The 15,888-nt window shown below is 43.9% G+C and overlaps 1 long non-coding RNA gene across 1 annotated transcript in view; it reads left to right on the forward strand.

The window, feature by feature from the left end:
* Positions 1-7,170, forward strand: part of LOC123164245 (uncharacterized) — a 14,600-nt gene extending 7,430 nt beyond the window's left edge. Inside the window, exon 2 of the long non-coding RNA XR_006482246.1 lies at positions 6,825-7,170. This is a non-coding gene — a long non-coding RNA (uncharacterized lncRNA). The remainder of the gene's footprint in view (positions 1-6,824) is intronic.
* The last annotated feature ends 8,718 nt before the right edge of the window (positions 7,171-15,888 follow it).

The following is a 15,888-nucleotide window of genomic DNA, read 5'->3' on the forward strand; positions in this document are numbered from 1 at the left end:
AATTATTTTTGCTATTAAAGTTTCTATCAAAAAAAGTTCTTTATGAAAATTCTTTTTTGCTTTTAATGATTTTGAACAGAAAATACTTCGATGATTTTAGTTGCATCAATTTTATATGATTTTAGTTTCAATAATACTGGAGGTTTCTTATAATGTTTTGAACAGAAAATACTTTGTTAATTTTAGTTTCATAATTTTTATTCAAGTTTATTTTATTTTGTCGGAACACAACAAGTCCGGAGTTGTAATAAGTTATTAAAAATAAAAAAGAGGTGCAATGCTCGTTGATTTACTTCAAGCCTTTCGGAATAGTGTAGACTGCACTGCACATAGCTCCATGCAGTCTACCTTATTCCTCAAGGCTTGAAGCTAAGCAACGCGAGCATTGCGCATCTTCTTCATCGTCTCTGCAATCAGGGCTTATAAACCGCTCCTAGTGCCTCTCAGCTAGCGAGGTGGGACTAAAAAACTGCTTAGTAAGAAAATCTAGTACCGGTACATGCCACGAACCGGTACTAAAGATGCTCGTGGGGCCACAGCCTCATTAGTACCGGTTCGTGGCACCAACCGGGACCAAAGGGTGGAATTGGTCCCGGTTCGTGCCACCAACCGGGACCAATGGCCTTGCACAGCGGTGTGGTGGTGGGAGTTTAGTCCCACCTCGCTAGCTGAGAGAGAGCCGCACCTGTTTATAAGGTGCGGTGCGCCTGAGCTGTCGAGCTCCTCTCTAAAGCAGGCTTACGGGCCTAACCTCTCTGTACATGCCTGTGGGCCTACTGGGCCTTCTGTGGGCCTGAATCCTGGCCCATGGATGGGTTTCTAATCGTATTCAGGCCGTGGTGGCCCAGTAGGTGGCATAATTTTTAATTTTTATTTTTCATGCATTTACTAATTATTTTGAGCTATAAGACCCTAAAATTGAAAAGCATTTCAAATGAACTCTGAAAAGGTTGAAAGTTGGCATGGTATCATCATTTCATCCACATAGCATGTGCAAGAAAGTTGAGAGGGTTACGGCAAAAACTAGATGAACTTCGTGTACAAAATGGACAATGGTATCATACTCGTCTGTTACAAAGTTGGCATGGTATCATCATAATAGTTGCGGGAGAAAGTCTTCACTTTTTCTTCGCTTGTGTCATTTGCTTATTGCGCCGTAACCATGGATAATCTTCATTGTTTATCAGGATGCTTGGGTCAGCCTTGACTTTGAAGGGAGGAATTTCATGAAACTTTTCATAATCTTCAGATATGTCTGTCTTGCCCTCCACTCCCACAATGTCCCTTTTTCCTGAAAGAACTATGTGGCGCTTTGGCTCATCGTATGATGTATTCGCTTCCTTATCTTTTCTTTTTGTCGGTCTGGTAGACATGTCCTTCACATAGATAACCTGTGCCACATCATTGGCTAGGACGAACGGTTCGTCAGTGTACCCAAGATTGTTCAGATCCACTGTTGTCATTCCGTACTGTGGGTCTACCTGTACCCCGCCTCCTGACAGATTGACCCATTTGCACTTAAACAAAGGGACCTTAAAATCATGTCCTTAGTCAAGTTCCCATATGTCCATTATGTAACCATAATATGTGTCCTTTCCCCTCTCGGTTGCTGCATCAAAGGGGACACCGCTGTTTTGGTTGGTGCTCTTTTGATCTTGGCCGATCGTGTAAAATGTATTCCCATTTATCTCGTATCCTTTGTAAGTCAATACAGTCGAAGATGGTCCCCTGGACAATGAGTACAACTCATCACAAATAGTGGTGTCACCTCTGAGACGTGTTTCCAACCAACTGCTGAAAGTCCTGATGTGTTCACATGTAATCCAGTCGTCACACTGCTCCGGGTGTTTGGAGCGCAAACTATTCTTGTGTTCATCGACATACGGGGTCACCAAGGTAGGATTCTCTAGAACTGTGTAGTGTGCTTGAGACCAAGAATATCCGTCCCTGCATATTATTGAGTCCCCTCCAAGCGTTCCTTTTCCAGTCAGTCTCCCCTCATACCGCGATTTAGGGAGACCTATCTTCTTAAGGCCAGGAATGAAGTCAACAGAAAACCCAATGGCATCCTCTGTTTGCTGGCCCATGGAGATGCTTCCTTCTGGCCTAGCGCGGTTACGGACATATTTCTTTAGGACTCCCATGAACCTCTCAAAGGGGAACATATTGTGTAGAAATACGGGCCCCGGAATGACAATCTCGTCGACTAGATGAACTAGGACGTGCGTCATGATATTGAAGAAGGATGGTGGGAACACCAGCTCGAAACTGACAAGACATTGTGCCACATCACTCCTTAGCCTTGGTATGATTTCTGGATCGATCACCTTCTGAGAGATTGCATTGAGGAATGCACATAGCTTCACAATGGCTAATCGGACGTTTTTCGGTAGAAGCCCCCTCAATGCAACCGGAAGCAGTTGCGTCATAATCAGGTGGCAGTCATGAGACTTTAGGTTCTGGAACTTTTATTATGGCATATTTATTATTCCCTTTATATTCGACGAGAAGCCAGTCAGGACCTTCATACTGAGCAGGCATTCAAAGAAGATTTTTTTCTCTTCTTTCGTAAGAGCGTAGCTGGCAGGACCTTCATACTGCTTCGGAGGCATGCCGTCTTTTTCGTGCAAACGTTGCAGGTCCTCCCGTGCCTCAGGTGTATCTTTTGTCTTCCCATACACGCCCAAGAAGCCTAGCAGGTTCACGCAAAGGTTCTTCGTCACGTGCATCACGTCGATTGAAGAGCGGACCTCTAGCTCTTTCCAGTAGGGTAGGTCCCAAAATATAGATTTCTTCTTCCACATGGGTGCGTGTCCCTCAGCGTCATTCGGAACAGCTAGTCCAGTGGGACCCTTTCCAAATATTACGTGTAAATCATTGACCATAGCAAGTACGTGATCACCCGTACGCATGGCGGGCTTCTTCCGGTGATCTGCCTCACCTTTGAAATGCTTGCCTTTATTTCGACATTGATGGTTGGTCGGAAGAAATCGACGATGGCCCAGGTTCACATTCTTCCTGCATTTGTCAAGGTATATACTTTCAGTGTCATCTAAACAGTGCATGCATGTGTGGTATCCCTTGTTTGTCTGTCCTGAAAGGTTACTGAGAGCGGGCCAATCGTTGATGGTTACAAACAGCAACGCGTGCAGGTTAAATTCCTCCTGTTTGTGCTCATCCCACGTACGTACACCGTTTCCATTCCACGGCTGTAAAAGTTCTTCAACTAGTGGCCTTAGGTACACATCAATGTCGTTGCCGGGTTGCTTAGGGCCTTGGATGAGAACTGGCATCATAATGAACTTCTGCTTCATGCACATCCAAGGAGGAAGGTTATACATACATAGAGTCACGGGCCAGGTGCTATGATTGCTGCTCTGCTCCCCGAAAGGATTAATGCTATCCGCGCTTAAACCAAACCATACGTTCCTTGGGTCAGCTGCAAACTCAGCCCAGTACTTTCTCTCGATTTTTCTCCACTGCGACCCGTCAGCGGGTGCTCTCAACTTCCCGTCTTTCTTACGGTCCTCACTGTGCCATCGCATCAACTTGGCATGCTCTTCGTTTCTGAACAGACGTTTCAACCGTGGTATTATAGGAGCATACCACATCACCTTCGCAGGAACCCTCTTCCTGGGGGACTGGCCATCAACATCACCAGGGTCGTCTCGTCTGATCTTATACCGCAATGCACCGCATACCGGGCATGCGTTCAGATCCTTGTACGCACCGCGGTAGAGGATGCAGTCATTAGGGCATGCATGTATCTTCTGCACCTCCAATCCTAGAGGGCATACGACCTTCTTTGCTGCGTATGTACTGTCGGGCAATTCGTCATCCTTTGGAAGCTTCTTCTTCAATATTTTCAATAGCTTCTCAAATCCTTTGTCAGGCACAGCATTCTCTGCCTTCCACTGCAGCAATTCCAGTACGGTACCGAGCTTTGTGTTGCCATCTTCGCAATTGGTGTACAACCCTTTTTTGTGATCCTCTAACATGCGATCGAACTTCAGCTTCTCCTTTTGACTTTCGCATTGCGTCCTTGCATCGACAATGGCCCGGCGGAGATCATCATCGTCGGGCACTGGTTCCTCTTGATCTTCAGCAGCTTCCCCCTTGCAGCATCATTGGGCACATCGTCTGGTTCCTCTTGATCTTCAGCAGCTTCCCCCGTTGCAGCATCACCGTATTCAGGGGGCACATAGTTGTCATCGTCCTCTTCTTCTTCGCCGTCTTCCATCATAACCCCTATTTCTCCGTGCCTCGTCCAAACATTATAGTGTGGCATGAAACCCTTGTAAAGCAGGTGGGTGTGAAGGATTTTTCGGTCAGAGTAAGACTTCGTATTCCCACATATAGGGCATGGACAACACATAAAACCATTCTGCTTGTTTGCCTCAGCCACTTCGAGAAAATCATGCACGCCCTTAATGTACTCGGAGGTGTGTCTGTCACCATACATCCATTGTCGGTTCATCTGCGTGCATTATATATAATTAAGTGTGTCAAAAACCATTACAGAACATCATGAATAGATAATTAAGTGACCAAATTAATAGAAGTTCATCATCACATTAAAACCAAAGTACATACATAGTTCTCATCTAACAACATATATATAGCTCTCCAGAGCATCTAATTAATTAAACCATACATTGAAACTATGTAAAACATTTCAATGCGAAAACAAATGCGATCATAATCGCAACCAAGGTAACAATTGATCCAACAGCATAATGATACCAAGCCTCGGTATGAATGGCATATTTTCTAATCTTTCTAAGCTTCAAGTGCATTGCATCCATCTTGATCTTGTGATCATCGACGACATCCGCAACATGCAACTCCAATATCATCTTCTCCTCCTCAATTTTTTTTTATTTTTTCCTTCAAGTAATTGTTTTCTTCTTCAACTAAATTTCACCTCTCGACAATAGGGTCGGTTAGAATTTCCGGTTCAACCACCTCCTAGATAAATAAAATCTATGTCACGTTGGTCGGGATATTTGTCATAAACAATAAATGAACCAAATAGTTATAAAAAGATAATATATACCACATCCGAATCATAGACAGGACGAGGGCCGACGGGGGCGGATACCAAAACCATCGCACTATGTAATAAGAAGGAATAATAAAAGTAACAAAATTAGACAAGTATCTATCTAAAGTAAGATTTTTTTTCTTTCAGAAAGAAGATAAGAACAAGAGGCTCACCACGGTGGTGCTGGCGACGAGATCGGCGCGGGCGATCGACGGCGGTGAAGACGGGGACGGGACATGACGGACCGCTAAACCTAGACAAATCTCGGGGAAAATGGAGCTTGGAGGTCGAGTTTCGAGAGGAGAAAGATTAACTAGTGTGGCTCAGACATTTCATCGAACACCTCATGTGCATAGGAGGTGAGCTAGAGCACCCAAATGCCCTCCCCTCGCCGGCCAGAAAAAACAGAGCACTGTGGAGTGCTCTGCTGTGGCGATGGGGTATATATAGGCAACCCATTGGTCCCGGTTCGTGGCACCAGCCGGGACTAAAGGCCTTTGGTCCCGGTTGGTTCCACGAACCGGGACCAATGACCCCTTTAGTCCCGGTTGGTGGCACCAACCGGGACCAAAGGCCTTGTGCTGCCCCGCGTCAAAAGTTTAGTCCCACCTCGCTAGTTGAGAGGGCTCGAGAGTGGTTTATAAGCGCTGCTGCGCCCACCCTCTCGAGCTCCTCTCAACTGCAGGCTTTCGGGCCTAACCGTTCTCTTTGCCTGTGGGGTCTACTGGGCCTTCTGCGGGCCTGAATCCTGGCCCATGGATGGGTTTCTAGTCGTATTCAGCCCGTGGTGGCCCAGTAGGTGGCATAATTTTTTTTCTCTTTTGCTTTATTTATTTTGTTTTGTTTCTACTTACAACAAAAAACTTATTTATTTTATTTCTAATTACTTATGTATTTTACTTTAATTATTTTATTTTTATTTATTTTAATGCTGCTATTTTTATTTATTTTACTGCTGCTATTTTTATTTAATTTATTAAGGTTTATTTATTTTAGTTACTATAGTTTATTTTATTAAGGTTTATTTATTTTTATTTATTTTATTAAGGTTTATTTATTTTATTTATTTTATTAAGGTTTATTTATTTTATTTACTATAAAAAATGAACATAGATGCGCCTATAGAGAAAATTCAACCTAAATTCATAATCAATTTCTTTGAAATTCAAAGAAATTTACTGTGAATTTAGGTCAAATTCTCTGTATAAGGGCATCTATTTTCACTTTGAGAGGAGCTCAACAAGGCAGAGAGGGACAGGCTTATAAACTGGTGTGAGCGCCCTTCGGTTGGCGAGGTGGGACTAAACACTGGCCGCAACTAGGACCAGCCCTTTAGTCCCGGTTTGTGGTATGAACCGGGACTAAAGGGTGGTGGGCCAGGAGCGTGGCCCATTGGTCCCGGTTTGTCCCACCAACCGGGACCAAAGGGGCCGGACGAACCGGGACCAATGCCCCCACGAGGCCCGGCAGGCCCCTGGCCGCACGAACCGGGACCAATGCTCGCATTAGTCCCGGTTCGTGACTGAACCGGGACTAATGTGGATATTGCCCTGTGACCAAAGCCAAGTTTTCTACTAGTGTTCATTCATGATCAAACTAATGATACCAATTCAATGTGGTACAGATGTTGGTATGTTCTCTTCCGTAAATATGGTCAAACATGATGGTGTTAAAGCTTGGAAAAAAGCTCACTTATTTTCAAAAAGAGGGTTACCTTTCCTAGTACTTTTTGTTTCCTTTATTTAACATGATATTATTGTATGCCATGTTTCATGCGCAGGTTCAAAGGATCCACCCTTCAAGTGATGGGAAACGCCTTGGGTGTTAATGGTCAGTTGGCTGTTACTGGTGGGACTGGGGAGTTTGCTCTTGCAAGTGGTATCATCAAGGTGGATTTTGACAAACTTACTGGTGTTGACCACCTTACGGTGGAAGTGTATACACCAGTGTTCTTAGGACCGTGTTATGCAGCAGCGGAGAATTAGTCCCTTGGGCCTGATCAGATTTACCAGTTGCTCTGATCAAAATAAAGTTTTTGACTTAATCTCAGTTTCATCCATAATATGAGGGATACTGGTTGTTCCCAACTCATGTTTCCAGTTATAATATTTTTAGTTCATCTCAAAGCTTTTTACCACAACACCAAATGTAATCCTTTTCTCATTCAATGTTGGTGTTTTCGTGCCATCAATGTGCGATTTTTCTTCAATAATGATACTTTATATTGATATCTTTGTCGCATCAAGGCTATTGAGATGTCAGTTAAACCTTGAGCTAGTTAGATATACTGAAGGCGTTTTGTTCCACACCTCAGTTGCCAACCTTCCGTATCAAAATACATTGTTAAAAGGGAATGGTGTCAAAGTCAAATATGTTTGCTTCAAGTCGGTGACATAAAATTGATCATGCACGGTTGAAGGGAATGGTGTCCATAGACCTTCCAGGTAAGGTCATCATGATCTTACAATGCTCAAGTCGATCGATTCATGGTAACGCAAAAATCATCATGCACATTTGAAGCATGCACCCATCACCTGAAGTGTGAACCCCGCACGGGGCCCACATTTCAGGTGATGGGTGCAGATGAAGCGCTATGTTACGGTCACCAGCTATGTTACTCAAATTACCTCTCGCCTCGTTAACTAAATGTCACATAAGCAAAATTGCTGAGCTAAACCCTATGTTATACTGTGCAAGTTTCTCCCAATATGGCCAGTCTAAAGGGGGTGATTCATGTTGTTATCATATTATGGTGGCCATTTATTAGTTTTTGTGGGACTAGCAAAAATGCCCATGCGTGGAACCAGAGAATGCTTAGCTCATGGGTCCGTGTATTATCATGGGAGAACACTCATGTATATGATGCTATCAAGATTCGTCTTAACTAAAAACTTAATTATCAATTTTTTAAAGTATCATACATGCACAATACATGCATTTTTCTACATAAAGAGATACGTGGTTGAATGCCCATGCATTGCTATGGAGAAGAAAAACAACTGATTGCATCTTTCCCACTTTGCGATTAAATCTAGGCACCTTGATCACCACAAACTCACTTCTCACCCAAGTAACATAAATCAACTTTAGTCATGACCAACATGGGAGAAAAGTCTCTGATGAAAAAAAACTACGGATAGAGGTACTCTGGGTCGCCAGTTTGGCAAAGATGCCGTCGCTTACAACCTAAATTTGCTCATAGCGTCCTAGATATTTTGGGAAACATTATATATCAATGTCACGGTTAGCAATCTCAACCATAGTATTGTCTGAATCTCCGTGCAAGAATTCAGAACATCCATCCTACCTACTTCTGCTTCTCAGCTTGAGAACCATTTAAAGTAAACAACTGAGCATTGTTGCCATGGTTAGAAATTCAATTCGGTTAAATTAGCAATGCATGTACAACATACCAGACAAAATCTGAGTTTATACACACACTACAATCATTGTGTGACATCCCCGATTTGCCCGTACACTAATCATGCACCTAAATGTGTACGACAAAGATCAGGGAGTCACTAAAAGATATCACAATACAACTCCAAACACAAATTAAAGTCATACATGCTTTATATTACAAGCCACGGGCCTCAAGGGATCGAATACATAAGCTCGAATACAAACGAGTCAGTAGAAGCAACAATATCTCACTACAGACATAAGTTAAACAAGTTTGCCTTACACTAGCAGAAAAAGGACCTAATGTGAGACACATTAGTCTCGGTTTGATTTTGGCCCGGTACTAATGGTACTATTAGTGCCGGTTCGAACGGCTATGCATTAATGCCGGTTCGTGTTGAACCTTTAGTACCGGTTCGTGCCACGAACCGGTACTAAAGGGGTGGTGGCAGGCTGGCGTCAGGCCAGGGCCCTATGATCACTTTTAGTACCGGTTCGTGGCACGAACCGGTACTAAAGGGCTAACCTTTAGTACCGGTTCGTGCCATGAACCGGGACTAAAGGGTTCTGACGTATAGTCCCGGTTGGAGACACAAACCGGGACTATAGGGCAATTTTCAAACTCTACCCCCACCTGTGTATCGCCATTTCAGTTTTGAAAAAATCAAAAGAAAATGATAAAAACTTCAAAAATTAAAATCCTCTGAGAGGTAGTTATATTACTACATCTACTAGTTCCGAAAATTTGAAAACTTCAATTTGGACATGTTTTGCAAAAAGTGTAGGAAAATGTAAAACGGCTATAACTTTTGCATACGATGTCAGAAAAAAAGTATAATATATCAAAAAATTCAGCACGAAAATCCGCATCCGATTTTGACCACCTATGGCCTGTTTGCAATTTTTTAGAATCCTCAAATTCCAAAAGGAAAAAAAGATATGCTCAAATTTCAGTTTTTTGGTTAAATCTGGTCAACTATGGTCAAACTACTTATTCAAGAAGTATTAATTTTACTACATAATTATTCAAGAATATTAGTGTTACTAAATAATTATTTCAATTTTTTGTATTTTGGTCAAATCTGGTCAAACTATGGTCAAACTGTGGTCAAACTTATTCAAGAAATATTAGTGTTACTAAATAATTACTGTTTTTAGAATAATAGTTTCAAACTCAAACAGTGAAACGTGTGACCTAACGCTCAAGCGAAACTATTGAGGGTTAATAGGATTGACAGCTTACATTTGTCAGGAAAACAACAAGTGGAGACTTGGAAAGTAGAGGGAATAGAACTCCGAAGTTAAGCGTGCTCGGGCTGGGGGAGTGAGAGGACGGGTGACCGGCCGGGAAGTTAGACAATTTGGAATGAGTGCTCCACACTTGAGTAGTTAAGAGGGGTGATTAGAGACTAAATCATCAAATAATTCAGAAAATTGAAAATAAAAAAAATCAATTTTTTTTTCGAAAATTTTCAGAATTTTTTTTCAAAAAAAACCTCTAGTACCGATTAGTAACACCAACCGGTACTAAAGGTCCCCCATACCACAGCGCGAGCTCACGCCACGTGGTGGGCCTTTAGTGGCGGTTCGTGCCGAACCGGTACTAAAGGGGGGGGCTTTAGTCTCCACACTTCAGTGCCGGTTGCAGAACCGGCACTAAAGGCCCTTACGAACCGGTGATAAAGCTTCGTTTTCTACTAGTGGACGATGTTGGTGCATTTATAAGAAGTGTATAAAAGGACCCCTTGTGCTGGTCATATTCTAGAGTGATATAAGAATGAGAAATACACGCCGTTGTATAAATATATATTGGTACAAATAAAGACATAAAATCAATAATCCTACACACTTCGACATAGTACACGTTGCCCATGCCACTGGAGAAGATAGTGTGGCCTGTCAACACCAACATAGTACTAATATTCTCTGGTTATTCGGTGCAAAAGGAAAGAGCAATCACATATGTATTTCAAGTTGCATTTGCAAACTAAAGCCAGACACATACATAACAAAATCACAGATTACTCACCAAAAGCTAAATTATAGTGTTCTTTTTTCTATATTTCCACACTTCGCCATCAAATGCCAACAGTAATACCCCGTTTTAGTTTCATAGTTTTACTACATGTTTAGTATCTGAAAAATGTGTCTATTAAATCACATCAGATTGTTAGTACAAAGCATATCAAAATTTTAAGAGTGAAATCCCTTTTTTACCCTCTATTTTTGACATTTTTGACATTAATTACCCCATTTAGCAGGATTTCATCCATTTTACCCCATTTAGCAAAAGTTCTGCCATAATTTACCCTTTTTATAATTTTGCGAGTGTTCTGATGAGCAGGTCCCAATTGTTAGGTCTATCTACCATGCCACATCGACGGTTTTTTACCTGCCTATTTTCTCCATGTTGAACCGGTCCTCGCAGCTTCGCTCGACCGGGCTGGCCCGATATGATCGCTAGAGCAGGTCGTTCGCGTCCAAGGCACAACGCCTAAGTCGGGCCGCACCACTCCGGCCTCCAATATTCATAGCACGCATCGCTCGCCTTCCTTCGAATCACGCGCACGCTGCAAACGAAGAAGTAAAAGGATTTCGACAATATTCAAAATGTTGAAAAAGAGAACTTTAAATCAATGTACGTCAGTTATAGATAGGTGATATGTATAGACGTGATCTTCTAATAAGCATTTTAATTCTGTCTGAATCAAACACCTCACCGGCCAATGCATGAGTCAGGAAAAATTCATAATACAAAAATTTGCTATATATGATGGAGATGGTCAAAATCCTGTGGAATTGGGTAACCTCGCTGATTTGTTGGATCAACGGTCCCATAGACCAGCAACTGAGCACAACCTGATGGGGTCATGTACATGGATGCGCCCACGCCGACGTCGGCGAGCTTGATGGAGCCGGATTACATGGGGTCGTTTCTTGCCTTGATGTCGCGGCCAGATGTCGGCGAGATTGACGGAGCCGGATTCCACGGGGTCGTTTCTTGCCTTGATGTCGCGGCCATACAACGCCGCTCGAGGAGGTATGAAATCGTGCCACGGTCGCCATACCCATTGCCGTTGCCTGACAATCCCTAACCCTAGGTTCGAGCGAGCCTGACGGGTACATGCGGGCAGAAGCCTGGACGAGCGATGCAATCGATTGGGCGTGAGTACGGAGCGTGGTCGACTCAGGCATTATGCGTTGGACGCGACGCGAGCGACCTCCGTCGGACCGGTCCGGTCGGGAGAAGCTGCGAGCACTGGTTTAGGAGAGAGAAAAATAAGCAGGAAAAAACCATCGATGTGGCATGCCAGCTGGACTTGACAATTGGGGCATGTCGGCCAGAACACTCACGAAATTTTAAACAGGGTAAATCGTGGCAGAAGTTTTGCTAAATGGGGTAAAACTGATGAAATTTCGCTAAATGTAATATTTAATGTCAAAAATGTCAAAATAGGGGGTGAAAACCGGAATTCACTCAATTTTTATTGGACATCCTCTGTACCATAAGTCCATAACATAAGATGTTACTACAACCAAAAGAAGGACTTGAGAACTAAACTCCAAAAATATGAGAATAAAAACAGTTAATCTTAAGTACACTACATTTGAAATGCATAGCCGAACAAAGTGAGAACCTGCGCGTTGCCATGGAATAAAAATAAAAGAAAGTAATAAAACAATTTCTCTAATTAAGATATCATGATATGCTTATGTGCCGTCCTACTCTCTTTGCCAATCCGAGCTGATGAGGTGGAAAGGGAACTTGAAGATCACAACCTGAACGAAATAACCAAGAAAAAGGGTGAATAAACCCAACGTATAATAGGATTGAACACATCAATTACGTACACTGTTTGTGGCAAGTTACAACTGAATTCTGCAAAGCATGATTAACAATTCGAGCAGTTGTAACTTCGGGAAAAACAAACTCTATGAGAGGATTACAATGGTATAGGATTTATACTAGTGCGAACCATTAATTCATATTTGTTTTGAAAAGTACTGAACATGATTCGGCCACAGGATACCGCTAGGTGTGGCAGGCCATCATGTTCCTTCATAAATCCGAAATATGAAAATATCAGCACAAATTGAGTAAATCATGCAAAGATCCAGAATACGGAAATACGAGTACTTAATATGGTTCAGGCTGAATCTGACGAAGCGTCTTGTCCAAATCACTTGCGAGCATCTTTTGATATTCCTCGCTGCCTGCTTGGAGCATATAATACTGAACAAGTGCTTTGAGCATATAATCTACTCCCTCGGTTCCTAAATATATGTATTTTTAGGAATTCTAATATGGACTACATACGGAAAAAAGAGTGAATCTACACTCTAGAATATGTCTACATTAATCCGTATGTAATGCATATTCAAATCTATAAAAAGACCTATATTTAAGAACTGAGTAAGTACCTCGCTCGTAATCATTTTAGTATCCACCTGGCTATCCACCTGGCAAACAATATCGATTCATGTATAGTCAAAATTAACATCAAACATCAACCAAAACTTATCCAAACAACTAAAAGCTGTACCAAGCAAAGAATTTCGAGCTCCGCTGTTACCGTTACATTACACATTGTAAAGCCATCAAAACTAAACCGCAATTGAGGAGTCTGTGGTTTGATCGGAAAAAAAACATGTTTGTACTGTGTAGCACCATCACTCTTTTGGCAAAATACTGAACACCATTTTTTTTGTACAGGAGCAGCGCAGCCTGCAGCATGCCAGGTGCAGAGCCTGCTGGCTCACGAGCACTATGGAGAGAAATATGCCTGGTTAAAGAGCATCTGGCACAGTGTTGTCATATTAGTATCATCGTATTCTGAAAGAGTGTCGAATTCACGTGCCAGTGACTAGATATATTAGTCCAAAGATAAGCAAGTAGTGCCCCTGCCACAGCATCGATAGTTCGTCGTCTATCAACCTGGTACTTGTATATTGTCACAGATTTACACTTGGTCGCAGCATGGCAAGTGCAAAACGTTGTTTAAGCAGTAGGGCAGGGCCTCCAATATGTATTGATACCGTTTATTCTCGGCCGCCGTTGTTTTGTCCTGGCTGTCATCCTCCATGTGCACACCGCTGCAATATGGTCTGCCATTCAAGGCGACCACTTCACCAGTAGTGGCACCTCCTCGTGATCCATCAGGACGAGCTCACCATTATTTTATTTGCAGGTAAGCGAGACATATAACTAAGCTAGCATTAAATTTTACTTTGCTGGTCCTAAAAAAAACCTAAAAAAGGTAAAATCCACTTTGCTAGTACTCCCACAACAATTTTCGTCGTCAGACTTTGATTTGAGGTGTTTGTTTGCACACTGTCGGGGATATACCCTGCGGTATGACCCGGCCGGACTTGGCGGTCTACTTGAGACCCGACTGATACTTGGCGATTCACTGGCGACCCGCCCTTACCTGGTGGTTTACAAACAACCCGCCTGAACATTATGACTCACTGGTGACCCGGCGGGTGGGTCAGACGGATGACAAGGCCCAAGGCCCAGAAGGCCGGTTCATGTTAATGGTGGGCCGGTTTATGAGGAAAGCATAAGGAATATTCTCCTACAAAGGAAGCAAGGCTAGGGCTCCACTTGTAATAGAGTATCCTAATCCAACTAGGACTAGTCATGTAAACCGCCCCTTCAACATATAAAAGGAGGGGCAGGGTTCCGCAAAGGGGAGAGGAGAAGAGAATCACAAAGGTTAGACATAACTAAAGGGGAGCCGGCTTATGCGGCGACTCCGTCATGAGCATAATGAGACCTAGCCACAAACAACATGTAGGCCTATTATCGGATGATGTTTCCCGGGGCCCGAAGCTGTTTAAATCCTTGTCTTGTGTGTTGATTGCCTCGCGTCTCTCGTCCCACTCAACCCCTCTCAAGCTACCACATAGATGCGTTGGCCCCACGGAGCAGGTTCAAAAAAAGGGCCATGACCCGGTCTGTTCAATCGGCGGCGACTCGGAAGCAACCCCCACTGCCACCTCGCTTCGCGAGTACATCCGTCGCTGGGTTGAGCTGTTCGACTCTGCTGTTTCTTCTGTTGGATGTGAGGCCGTCTGAGTCGTCATTGCTATAGCCCTGCCTCCACTGTTATGACTGAAGCCATGTCCTCCGCTGGTTGTTTCCCACTCGCCTCTGCTGAGGCCTCACCTCCAGTTGCTGTTGTCTCTACGATGAGCCGTCCCCGCAGCACCGCGGTGATGGGTTTACTAGTGCGTCAAGCCGTCGCGGCCGCGCCGGCCTGGCCTAGTCTCCTGAGCCGCCCATTCGCTGGCTCAGATATGCCGCCCGCGCGACCGCGCGCCTGTCGCCTAAATAAATCAGGTCCTTGAAAAGATCAATACAAATGTTCTTGGTTATCTACGGACGCCGTATAAGTGATCATCTGTCGCCTAAATAAATCAGGTGATATTTATCCTATATATTTATATTTTGTTAAGTACATGTTGATTTCCTTCGACAAACAACTGCTATGCCCTGCTGTATTTTTTGTACACAGGATAATTGCTCACTATAAATGTGGTTCATACCACGGGTATGGAGCACGTACTGCAACATTGCGGCGTTTCGTCCATGCCACATTACCCGGTAAATGGACGCGCGCAAGCCGCCGCCCGTGCAGCCTGGTATATATCAGCTTGCCGGGATCACGCTTGATTGTTGTTCAATGGACGTGCACATGACACCGCCTCTGCGGCCCGGTCTACTTCGACTCACCGGTACCGTGCCTGCGATTGACTCGTGTGACGCCCCGGATGTGACTTTCCATATTTGTAACTCCAACTCTTGCCATTTTCAGCTATGTGCTATGATATTCCCTTCGTGGTCGGATTTTGTCTTTCCTTTTGCATTTTGTTCATGTCATGCAGCTCATATCATGTCATCATGTGCATCTCATTTGCATACGTGTTCGTCTCATGCATCCGAGCATTTTCCCCGTTGCCCGTTTTGCAATCCGACACCCCCACATGCACCGGTGCACCCCTCTTGTCTCTTTTCGTGAGCGGGTGTTAAACGTTCTTGGAATGGACCGAGGTTTGCCAAGTGGCCTTGGTACACCACCGGTAGACCACCTGTCAAGTTTCATTCCATTTGGAGGTCGTTTGATGCTCCAACGGTTAACCGGGTAACCGCAAAGGCCTTTTGTGTGTTGCAGCCCAACACCCCTCCAAAACAGCCCAATAACCTATCTAAGTCACTTCCATGCTCTTCGTCGTTGGATCACGATCGTGTGGGCGAAAACCGCACCTCATTTGGAGTCTCTTAGCTCCCTCTACCTATAAATATATGCACCCCTCCTCCAAATCCGGGTCCCGAAACCCTAGCCCCGCTCCCTTTCCGCCGCCGGACACGTCCGGTCCGGCTGGACACGTCCGGTCCGGCCGGACAGATCGCGCCGCCGCTCCGCGCCAACCGCGCTCCG

The sequence above is a fragment of the Triticum aestivum genome, chromosome 1D, assembly GCF_018294505.1.
Source record: "Triticum aestivum cultivar Chinese Spring chromosome 1D, IWGSC CS RefSeq v2.1, whole genome shotgun sequence".
NCBI classification, from domain to species: Eukaryota; Viridiplantae; Streptophyta; class Magnoliopsida; order Poales; family Poaceae; genus Triticum; species Triticum aestivum.